The sequence below is a fragment of the Diceros bicornis genome, chromosome 18 (assembly GCF_020826845.1).
Source record: "Diceros bicornis minor isolate mBicDic1 chromosome 18, mDicBic1.mat.cur, whole genome shotgun sequence".
Lineage (NCBI taxonomy): Eukaryota > Metazoa > Chordata > Mammalia > Perissodactyla > Rhinocerotidae > Diceros > Diceros bicornis.
The window spans coordinates 30,906,336-30,919,295 of NC_080757.1; positions in this window are offsets into that span (position 1 = coordinate 30,906,336).

Below are 12,960 nucleotides of genomic sequence, written 5' to 3' on the forward strand. Positions count from 1 at the left end.
GCCAAGAATAGGGAAGGGAAGGTTCCCAAAGGAAATTCAGGGAACCGTTACCAGAAGAGAGTATGAATGAATGCTCGAAAGGCAAAAATAACAAATGTCCACTACACTTCATCCCCAAGTTCTAACCAACAAACCACTGGAGGTGAGCAGCCAGTAAGCTCTTGGATGAAGCCAGCTGGGATTCACAGTTTCTACTTGGTGTCAGTCCTGTCCCCCTAGGAGAAGTTTCAAAGCACAATCATGCCCACCTGATCAACACACCAGCAAGGCTGACTGTCTCTCTGGCAATCAATCAGTCGTTGTGTTTCCAGGCTTCACCTTTGGGGCAGTCTTAGAAAATCCATGCCCTGGCCAGCCCAAGTGCATATTAAACCATTTCAAAATGTTGGAAGAGGAAGTCTGCTTGCTTAATGTGTAATTTAGCTGAAAGAACAGGAACAACTTGCATTTTGGTATGTTCCTCATTTCGCAAATGAATGTTATTTTCATAATGGATCATAATGGCTCCCTCAGAGTTATTCTGCTCTGTCATATTAATGTGGATGGTGGCGCTTTAATATGAGTTGACTTTTGACTCCTTCAGCGTGCATCATGGTTGCTCTCGGCTGCTCATCCACCAAGTCATCAGACATTATTCTTCTTGTGAATTGATATTTATTCCTTATTTCACTACTTCCATTGGATGAGCAAGAACATGAATAATACATCAATACACTTCAAGCCAAGTGACAAAGGACTGGTTTTTAAGTCATTAGAAAATTCTGGTTGAGGAAGCCTAGTGTCCATATTTTCTAATTTTGTCTGAGGTCTCTATGCCCCCGTCATTCTTCATGTCTCTCTGGAGACATCTCTCTGGAGAGATGGTCCAGACTTCCAATTTTCCCCAGTTCAATTTATTTCAAGATGGAGTTGTTCACATCATAAAATAACCGGGTAAGAAGGATTTCACAGGCCAGAATTCCTGGAGAGCACTTCTGGCAGAGAAGTGCTTTTGAGTTATGTTCCTGGAAAGAAAACATAAACTCTTTAAAAATTTTTCTTATAGGAGTGCTGGAAAATTTGCAGGCCCCTCTGTGCTAAGAGTCCAACACCACTGCTTGGGGACACCTGGGTGGTGGCTGTGACAATCTATAGCCATAAAGCTCCTGTGACATACCCTTGCCTCTACCCAGAACACAGCAAGACTCAACGCTTTCTGTGATCTCTTTGTGCAGTGTTCCATGAGTCCTAGGCTCACTTCTAGAGGGTAACCATCAGCTTCCCTGTCTCCCCAGTATCTGTTCCCCACCTCTCACTCTCCAGTGGGTTGTGCTTCCCCAAGTCCCATTCTAAATGACACATCTCATTGTCCCCTGCCTGTCCTGTTGCCTCCCACCTCAGCCTTATCCTCCCATAGAGCAACCACTTATTGTGCATATTCTGAGACAAACCTAGTATCAGATGTTACATGGCTTTGTTACCATATACATCCCTCTTTAAATCAATTCTTGGTTTGGAATATATGGTCACATAATTCTCCCCTTATCAATCCTATTTTTGAACAGTTCTCAGTGGCTGCCCCATGGGATGGTAGACAGAGCACAGTCAGTGCACTCAAAGAGACTCAGGTTCCCATCTCAGCTCGACAATCTCACCAGCTGTGTAGTTTGAGGCAGGTTACGTCACCTCTCTGAGCCTGTGTCCTCGTCTGTAAAATGGGCACAATCATATATACTTCAGAGGGCTTTTTAGGAAAATTAAATGAGATCATGTCAGTAACACACTTAGCCCACTGTTTGACACACAGCAGACTCTCAGTATATGGTTACCCTTGTTATTTTAGAAATCATTATGGCAGACAGGAGGTGGGTTTGTCTGGTCTGTGGAGGACACTGCTGCCCATTCTTCTTATCCTCCTTCAAGCTCCCCTGGACCGTCCCCTGTCTCCTTCTTTTCCTTCCTTCTTCCTCAGCTTCTCTTCTCCTCCACCTTTTCCAATCCCACCCACAACTCTGAGAGGATGGAAGAGGATCGATGTTTATTTTGAGACTAAATTCAACATTGACCCTCTGAAAAAACAACCCCTGCAATACGCTCTATTACCACATAAGCGCCACATTTAAACAAAGCCTTTAGGCCTGAGCTGAAAATTACCGTCCCGCTGGGAGGCATAAATGGGAGGGGCTGCCTGTGTGAGAGGGACGCGCAGCGGCTGGCAGGGCTGTGTCTGCAGGAAGGAGAAGCCGAGCTCCTTGCTTGGGGCATAGATTTCACTTGGAAAATTGCGCTCCCCTTTTCCTTCCACAGACAGGGAAAACAATAGCAATCTGTTAAATGTTGGAGGCCAGGAAAGCAACAACTGTTACAGATTGAAATCAATAAGAGCTCCATTCAGCTATCAGCTAGAGAATTCTATTGGGACTTTGGATGCTATAGTCTGAAAACAGCATGTGGTTATGACTGCAAAAAATTCCCCCAAACCAAAAATCAAACAACAGTGGAGCTGAGGAATTTCCCTTTGCCTGAGTAATAATAATATTAATACCGATAAAAGCAGACATTTATTGGGCATTTATTGTGTCCTAGGCACAGAGCTAAGTGAGAGCTTTACATGTACGAATTCATTTAATCCTCACAACCAGTCTATGAGGCAGGTACTAGATTCATTTTGGACTATTTTTTTAGAGCAGTTTAGATTCACAGCAAAATTGAAAGGAAGGAACAGAGATATACCATATACTCCTGCCCCCACCCTTGCATAGTCTCCCCCATTATCAATACCCCTTGCCAGAGTAGTTTGATGCTATTTTTATCCTCATTTTTACAGAGGAGGAAACTGAGGCACAGAGAGGTTCAGTAACTTACTTAAAGTCACGGAGTTAGTGGTTGAGCCCCAGCATTCTGGCTCCTGAGCCCATGCCCTTAATCCCCACCTTGTACTGCCTCATTCTGTGTAAGATGTACTTAGCTGATGACACTGAACAAACATATGTGAAAGTGCATGCATGGATCTCTCCAGTGGACCTACCACTCTGTTGTCTTGGTGCATTACAGTTATTTGCATGCTTGTCTTGTCATTCCCTGAGAGACTGTAGGACCCTTGAGGATCTTTCCATTTCAGTGTCCTCTACAAGACTGCACACTGTATCTGGCACATAGAAGGGGCTCAATAAATGCTTGTTGAGCTGAGAACAGATAGATACTGAATGGGGTGATGCTGACTGTAAATGCGAACTAGACATTCAGAGAAGATGTAGATCAGTGAGGGATGGAGAGGCTGGAGAAAGGTCCACGCAAGAGAAGGGAAGTGAGGTAGGCCTTGGAAATTTGAATAGAGAGAGGATGAAGGAAGGGTACTCAGGGTGGTGAAACCACATGGGCAAAGTGCACAAGCGGGAATAAGAATGGCATGGCCAATGGTAATAGGGACATCTGGTCAACCAGAGGGAGCACATGAACTCGGTGCAGCTGGCTATCACCTGGGTTGGTGGAGGTTCTTGAGTGGGGGAGGGGCATGACCAAGGCAGTGATTTCAGGAGCCTGGGGGAGCCAGCACGGCCCAGTGGTTAAGTGCTTGGAGTCTTGGGGTCAAAGCCCAACTCAGTCACTTCCCAGTTGTGGGACTTTGGGCAAGTCATCAGGCATATATGCCTCTCAGGATGCTGAGAGGATTAAATGAGATAATGTGTGAACAGTGTCTAACGTTGTCCCATAGTAAATGCATTATCTATCTGAAATCTCAAGGTGGACTGAAGTGGAAAGAGGCTGAGCAGGGGGCGAGTTTGAGGCCATGGAAATCACAACAATAAATTCTGATAATTATGGAGTTTTACACTCAGGTTCCTCATCACATAATAACCCAGGGAGGTGAGTGATGCTCCTGCAATTGCACAGGAGTGAGTGCCTGATTTGGGTTCATAGGCGCTATGTCTGGCTTCTGGGCCAATGGACTTTCCCCCACCATATCCTGCTGAGTGGTTCAGGATGTGAAGGAGGAGATGTTACTGGTGGAAGCATCCCTCAACTGTGAATTGGGGGGCGTCAGGTAAGTGCCCTAACTTTCTGGAGGCCTCTTTTAACTCCTTCTGCTTTTTGAGAAACACACAAGCCTCCCCTACCCCATCCCCAGGAGATTCGGCCAAGGCCACTTGCCCGTTTCCCTCTATAGAATCACTACCTTCTGCATATCCCCATAAACTGAAAAGCATTGTGTCAAGCTTAACTTTCTGTAGCTTGTTTTATATTTTGTTGTCATTTACAAACAAATTTATAATATGCTTTTTTTTGTAATTTCTAGGACTAAAAGGTAAGCTCCATGAGGCCAGGGGCTTTGTCTTGTCCACTGTTGTATCCTCTTCACCCAGAATAGAGCCTGCCACATAGTAGGGGCTCAATAAACATTTGTTGAATGATGGATATACTTCTTCAAACCACACACACATCCCTGGGAATTCTGTATGTCCCTGGCATATATCCAGGAAATTGAGGCTGGTGTTATTATCATCGCAGTAAACTTGTTTCCCCACCCCCACTTCCCACAGCCTCCGTTCAACAGCTAAACTGTCCATTCTTCACACTCAGTGTCCTGGGGTCTTTAGGATCTTTTATGTCTTCTTTCTGAATTTTGCAAGGGGCGTTCCATGGAGTAGGTGCTCTGTCAACGCTAAGCTGAGAGACTGACTTGTTGGTGTGGCGTGTGTCTTTGTGAGTGCATGCGTGTGTGTGTGTGTATGTGTGTGTGCAGGTGGACATAGGTGTGGTTTCCATGCCAGCTCACCTTCCACGGAGCTGGAGGATGTTTGCTGAAGTTAGTCAGAGTGGCTGGGACTCAGGACTCTTGGGTCCTCTTCCTATGATTCATGGCATTCTGGGGAAGTCTGTGAAGCCCTTAAACTGCGGTGAAAGCTGCTGTTTAAAAAAAGAGGATGACTTCGTTCCTCATTCCCTTTTGTACATTTTTCCACTAGCACACAGGCTCCTCCAGGAAATTTTGGATCTGTAACTATCTTTAGAACAAGTCATATTATTAGTATTTATTTTTACTTTTTTTTTTTTTTTTTTTGCATAAGCTATCATCTGCTAACTAGGCATTTGTTCATACTATTTCATTGATTCGTTCATTCACTGCTTTGACTCTCACTTACTCTGACCCTACTATGTACCAGGCACTGGCTGGCACTACAGAGATGAGACATGCCTTTGCCCTTGAGCTGCTTCTGGGGCAGGGAGACCAACAATGGTCTGGGAGGGTCTGGGAGCAGAGATCCTGTAGAGGGGTGTGTGAGGTTGAGGGAGGATGAAGGTCAGGGGTTCAGGGAAGATTTCCAGAGGCAGCGCACTCTGTGAATGAGAGCTTACCAGGTGCCAGGAATCATGCTAGGCACATTGCAGACATTATCTCATTCACTCCTCACCAACCTATGAGGTAAGTGCTGTTATCCCTGTTTCTGTGTGACCTTGGATGAATTACTTAACCTCTCCAAGTCTCAGTTTTCTCACCTGTAAAATGGGATCAGGAAAACCTCAGAGAGTTGTGGTGAGGATTCCATGTTTGAAAACATATATAAGGTAGGCAACCTGCTAAGTTGGAGGTATTAGGTGGGCTCATAAATGTTACCTACAGGCCTACTGCCTTGTATGTCTGCTTGGGTTTGGAGAGTTTTTCCTGGATGAAAAGGTGTATTACTAAAAGATTTTCAGCATGGGGTGGCGACCCCACACTTCCTATTCTTCTCTGTAAGCCTATTCACAGCAGATATTATAGTTACCTGGTCAACCTCTAAAATGGACATGGTCACCACCTTCCTTGGTTTCCAAACATGGTAGCTCTTGTTCTGAAGTCTCCCTTTTCTTTTGAATTATCAGGGAGTTATCTAGAATGGAAACCATGAAGCCAGTAGAGGACCAAGGATTCTCACTATGGAGCTGCTGGGTGGCAAATAACAAAAAAAAAACAATCCTATGGGAGGAGTCGGGGAGGGAAAGAAAAGAGGAGAAAAGAAAAATAAAAGCAATTCATTTCTGGCTCTGGTGTAGCTAACTGAAATAATTTTTTTATCCTCTGTACGGAATTACCACCCAGCTCTTCTTGGAGCCACCTCCTGGGGCAGTTGTAAGGAGCCTTGATAAAGATTTATGTGGTTTGTTTTCTTTCAGTAAGCCTTTGAAGATCAACAGAGGAGGTAATGTTTACGGTTGGTTGGTTAACCCTACGGCTCTCTGGGGTCTCCTCTGCGACCCCTGGGCTGATTCTCAAGGCAGGAGGCAGCAGGCCATGGCTGCCCCGTCTGGGGAACTGGCTGTTGAAAAGCCATAATCGGAGGGAATTTCAGACCCGGTAGTTCTGGAGGCTTTGCTTACCACAACGGCGTCATCACAGCAGAACGCCCCCACCATCTTCAGAATAGAACCAATTAATCCCACAGGGGAGTGAACTCCAGAAAATCAGCGTCACAAGGAAAAAGGAGGTTGGGGGTGACGCTTGCAAGGTTGGATTAAACAAGACATGAGTAGATTTGGCTCTGAAATTGGTGATTCTGGTCAGGTGAAGGCAGAATTGTCCAGGGTTCTTTAGTGTGAGGGACGTTATAGGAAGATATGTATATATTAAAAAAATAAACGAATCTCTACTTTATTTTTTTTTAACTCTAATATTTTCCTGGCACTGCTGGTTAGAATTACTTGTCTGGGTATCCTGAACTCCATTTCTGAGACCCAGCTGAAAACTGTGGACAGCTGGCGGGAAGTTACACCTTGGAGATCCGAAATATTTGGTATGCCTTTCTGACCTTATTAAAAAACGGATCCATTTGTTTTCTTTACATGCTCCTCCACATCCTAGGATAGCTACCGAAAGAACATTGGAAAAATATGTGTTTTTGGAGTTATATTGGTCAACAGGTCAGGGGAGGAGAGGGCTTCAGTTCTTTGCCTTGTACAGGAAACTCTGTGGATTTATACCTCCAATCTGCCATTTCTGTTCAAACTCAGGAACTAGGAGTGGATTGTTTAGATTCCACTGAGACACAGTGGTATTCATTTGAGAACTTGAGCTCAGTAGAAATGTTTATCCATATATTGATTCATTGGTTTACTTTTGGTCAGCAAACTGGCCACGAGCTAGTCAATACATTTGCAAGTCATCTCTAAGATCTCAGCTGACGCATGACAAGCCCTATTAAGGGTGATCATCTCTCACTTTTTATGGCTGAGGAAACTGAAGCACAGTGAGGTTCAATAATTGGACCACACATCATTTCTGACTCTGTTCATTTCTCCAGGTTGCTTTCACCAGAACCTATGGTGGAACAATCCTAAACTTGGGAGCTGCAAAGACAAGTTCAGATCTTGTGTCTTCTACTTACTTCGGGTAAGGCCTTAGGCAAGTTACTTAATTTCTTCAAGCCTCAGTTTGTTCATCTGTAGAATGGAGACCAAGGCAAGAGTAACAGCTTTGCCAAGGTTGTAGTGAGAATGAAACCAGACAGGGTGTTCAGAGCCCTGTATGAATAGGTTCTCCACATGTAGCATGACTACTGGCATTATTAGGCCAAAGCTGTGATCCTTTGCTCTGGTCCTGGGGCCTGAGAGGAGTGCTTCAAGTTCACAGAAGAGCCTAACTGGCCTTTCAAAGGTGTATAGATTCTGCCCAGGGAGCCGTGCTCTCCGAACTGGGCAGAGGTGGTCTTGAGAGCAGTCGGCTTCGGTTTCTCCACCAGGAGGTAGAAATATTTAACATAACAAGGTGACCTCATCAGGGGCATACCAGATGCTATCATCCATAAACAGCCATTTGTTCAAGCCGAGCAGGCCCCACATGCCACAGGTAAGCTGGGGAAAGAGAGATTGAATTGTTCAGTGCTGCAGGAGTGGAGGTCGAGCAGAAAAGCAACACAACCCTTACTCATAACTTCCAATTGCTCCAAGTGTTTTTTTTTTGTTTTTTGTTTTTTTTTGAGCAGGTTAAACAGGTTTTCCATGGAAAGATGTGAAACAGACCCAAAGCAGGACAATGCCAAAATTTTATTTTTCATAAACTCATCTTCCTTTTGCTCATCTTCAAACTCTCTCATCCTTAAGCCACCCTGCCCCACCCCACATTTCAGCCACTATCATGCTCCTGCTTCCCATCCCTGAAGAAATGTGTAAGGCACAAATTAGGCTGACTCAACTGCATAAAGGCACTCTCTTCCCAAATGAGCAAAAATAGTCCCACTTAAATATATATATAAAATGTTTGTGAAACGAGGGAGGAGATTCAAATTTATCATAGGAGCTGGCAAAAGGCAGTGCCAAAGGTATGTTAGAGCGCCTCTGATGGTTTTCTTTGCAATTGCCATTTAAAATATGTAGACTTGTTCTTGCTCCCTCCCTGGAAGGCCCCGCACTCCTCACCCCCAGGCCCAGCTGCACATGCACACAAGAATCCACATATATATGCACGCACGCTCTGACTGAGGAATCCGGCAAAACATGGGGTTGTTCTTTATAGGCTGGGGAGCTTGTTGTTTTAGTCTGTTGTTTTCATTTCGGTGCACCTGCACCCCTTGCCTAAGCCCCCACCACACTGCCCCTGCCCTGGCCAACAACACGGGGATGTGTGTTTCTGAATAAGCCACACATTATTCAATTTGGTTTCCTCAGGAATTTGGTAGGAAAACTCTGGATCCCAGTGAATTGGGCTTAATTGGATCTTTCAGGTCCTGAGCATGTTTTACCTGCCTTGGGTTTGTTCTCTGGGACTCCCCAGTCCCCATCGGTCCCCTCCTCCCTTCCTTCTCCCCAGGAGCTGCATGCATGATGCGACTGAGATCTCTACCCCTAGCAGAAGTAGGGCAATGAGCTGGGTATGTGGGTAGTAAGGACAGCCTGGGCTGCCCGACATTCTGGTGGCTCAAGGGTGGGCAGAGAGGGTGGGCTCCAGGCTCCAGGTTGATGAGGAGCTATTCCATGTATTTGACATCCAGCCGCTGCAGAATCTTATTTGCAAATGCTAAGTAACCTAGTCAATATGGTACAAATTATCAATAGCAGCAGGGGAATATTGACTGCTGCAACTTGGGCTTTGAAGAGATTACTGTGCTCTTGGGGTAATCCAGGGCCATGGAGGTCTTAAATCCAATTTCCATTTGGTGGGTCTCTAAATGATGGCAGAGAAAACATTGCAAATCAAAGCAATAGCTTCTTCCTGGTGGGGGCAAACCAATCTAGACTCAAATAAGACCCAGAGGAAAATCATCCCAGGATTGCCTTGCCTTAGTATGAAGATGACTTTACTTTCTTAGCCATGGAGAGAAGTGAAGGTCAGGAAATCAATGGTGGCTGGTTGGAATATGAAGAATAAAGATGAGAAATAAAGAATTTGGGTTCTAAGCTCATCCTCAGGCACCTAGTGTAGACATCACCTTTACAGTATCTCCAAGAGGTGGCAGTCCTCCTGGTTGAACACGGGGAACTCACTGCTTCAGTTTCAGGAGGTACCATTCATCCCACTGTTAGACGGTTGTGATAATTAGAATATTTTTCTGTTAAGATTAGATTGTTCTTGGGGCCAGCCCAGTGGTGTAGTGGTTAAGTTCGCGTGCTACGCTTCGGCAGCCCGGGGTTCACAGGTTTGGATCCTGGGCACGGACTGACGCACCGCTTATCAAGCCATGCTCTGGCGGCGTCCCGTATAAAGTAGAGAAAGATGGGCACCGATGTTAGCCCAGGGCCAATCTTCCTCACCAAAAAAAAAAAAAAAAAAAAGATTAGATTGTTCTTCTTGCCAGGTCCATCTTTGGTCATTATATTAGTTATCTATTGCTGCATAACAAATTATTCCAAAATTTAGCAGCTTAAAGACAGCAAACATTTATTATCTCACAGAGTTTCTGAGGCTCAAGAATTCGAGAGCAGCTCAGCTGGGTGGTTCCGGCTCAGAGTATTTCATGAAGTTGCAGTCAAGATGTCAGTCAGGGCTGCCGTCATCTGAGGCTTGGCCGGGGGTTGGAAGATCTGCTTGCAAGATGGCTCACTCACATAACTGTGGCAGAAGGCCTCAATTCATTGCTGGTTGTTGCCAGGAGACCTCAGTTCCTCACCAGGTAGACCAGTTCCTCACCCCCATCGAGCTGCTTGAGTGTCCTCGTGGCGTGGCAACTGGCTTTCCCCAGACCAAGGGATCTGAGAGATAGCAAGGAGGACTCCACAATGCCTTTTATGACCTAGTCTTGGAAGTCACACTTTGTCACTGCTGCCACATTCTATTAGTTAGAAGTGAGTCACTAAGTCCAGCCTGCATTCAAGGGGAGGGAAATTAGGTTCCACCTTTGAAGGGAAGAATATAGAGGAATTTGTGGATGTATTTTGAAACTACTATAGTCATAGTTCTCTTCTATGATACTACAGAAAATAAGCCTATTTAATTATTATAGTAGTCCTCCAAATATTTGACTGCAGCTATCATATCTTAACACCTCTGGCTAAATATTCTCAATTCCTTTGACTATTCCATGCATGACTTGGTATATATCCCCCTATATCCTTGTATAGTGTGTCAATGAAGCTGAAACATGGTACCTTGGATTGGTCTCAAAGCTGAAAATATGAATACAGAAGACTATGTAATTTTTGGAGCTTATTAACATATGCTTAGTACAGTGCCTGGCACATAGCAGGTATTCAATTAATGTTTGCTATTGAAAGAATAAACAAATGACTAGATGGATGGACTTACTTTTATTAAAATACCTGGAGACTGCCTTAGTTTACTTTTTGGGTCTTTTTTTTTTAACAGCTTTTTTAACATTACGCATTTAACAACTAAAATGCGTAAATCAACTTTGTAACAGTCCTTTGCCCAGCTAAGATTCTCCCATCCAGTTCTTGCATTTTTTTAACCTAAATATGAGACTTTAATATGAAACTTAAATCCCTACTAAATGACATCTCCTGGTCAAAAGCTGAATCATGAGACTATCATTTAGCATAAGCTATCTCTGCTAGATTTATGTGGTCTGAAAATGTAATCCTGAGTTGTGCATACAAGTAGTTGATTAAATATTGCTTCTTCAGGCTACCAAGTTACTTCATTTGTGTATGTTTGCTCTGCCACCAGGGCCCCTGATTTCCTGTCTCTCCCTCTCACTAGGCTCCGTATGCAATCAGCACTCCAAAAATGGCAAACCATCCATAACTAACTTGTTCTAATTGCATTTAAATCCAGCCATCCTCCACAGATGTGGCTCTCTCTCGATAAAGACCTTTAGAAAGGGAGATTCCACTGCCTCCCACAGTCACCCATTTCCAGAGTCCACCATCTGGAGGTTAGGGAGAAAAGAGTGGGAGAATGATGTATTGGCAGAATAATTGGGGTGGAAAGGATTTATTCTTGGCTTTTTTAGCAGGAACCAAAGTCTTTTTTGGGTTTGAGTGGGTGGAGGGAGATGTGGGGGTGGAGAGGATGTGTCTCAACTAAAGTCTTAACATCCAGCAGAGGTGGCCATTTTGAAAACCAATGTAGAGAGTGAAGAGGGAAGGCATTCCACACAGATGTCAGTGTCTGGGGCCATTTAGGAGAGAGCATTTGGATGAACTCAAAGACGTTAAGGGGAGGGATTTGAGTTTTCTTTGCTCAAATCAGACTTGGCAAAATTCTGGCCTTAGTTTATTTTTATCTTGATCTACTTTATTGTTGTTTTAAATTGCAGAAATAATATGTGCTCTTTGTTTCAAGTCAAATAATTCAGTAGTGTGAAAAAATGTTATAATCTCTCCCTTCCCTCTCCTAGCCCAAACTCTGAAGTTACAGCTTGTGTTTCTTTCCATATTTATTTCTATGTGTATACATACAACACATATGCATTAATAGGATTTTTAAAAATTACTTATAGCAAGCTGGATCATAAAATACATTTTACCTCTCAATCTCCTTCCCTTCTCATTTCTCTTTCCTTTCTTCCTTCCTTCTCAACCCATCATGGATCTTTCCAGGTCAATATAAATGGCTCTTACTCATTCTTCATAATAGTACTATAGATGCAGCATAATTTATCCGACTATTCCTCTCTTTGTGTGCACTCAGGTTGTTTCCAGTTAGTTTTGCCACAACTAACAAAGCTGCAATAAGCATCTTGTACAAATACCCTTATCTACTGATGCTTTTCTCTCTATTGGATAGATTTCCCAAAGTGGGATTTTGGTTTTACTCGGTAGCATGTTTTACATTCTTTTATGCTGGTTAATGGTATAATAAATGATGTACTGCCTTCTCTCCCTTAAACCAACTCTCTAAGCCATTATTCTGTTTTTTTCGTGCAGTAGCTGATTTCCCAAAGTGGAAATGTGGCTCAAGTAAAACTCAGGAAAATGCACCTATTCACTGTCTGGGTGGGGGTGTAGTTTGGGCTAATTTATATGGACCCAGTTTTGAAGTTGGTCTATGTGTATTGGTGAGTGTGTGTGTAAATGTGTGTGTCTGTGTGTGTTTTAAATGACTCAGCTGAAATGCAAGGAGTAACTCTGTCTAAATATCATTCTGTGTTAAATAAAATAAATGGATTGCAATATTGAGGTGTGATATAGTAGAGAGAGGGTAGGATTTGAAGTTAGAAGACCTGGGTCTGAATTTTCTGGTTCTCTCCCTACTGGTTATATTCTCTTAGAGTTGGTATCTTCATAAGAAAAATGGGCATCATCACAGTGCCCACCTCATAGGTTGTGAGAATTAAAAGAGAGATTAAATTTATTTAAAGAGATTAAAAGAGAGAATTAAAAGAGAGAGAATTAAAAGTTTAAATTTATTTAACGCAAAACACTCCACATAAAGTCAGAAAGAGGCCAGGACTTTCTGCTGAACGAGTCTCCAGAAACCCAGGAGGGCAAATCCCAATGACACCCAAAGAACTAGACAGGGGATGGCTGGGTTGAGTGGAGGATACCAGAGGCTTATTATCAAGAGTGTATTATTTTATTTTATTTATTTTTTTGCTGAGGAAGATT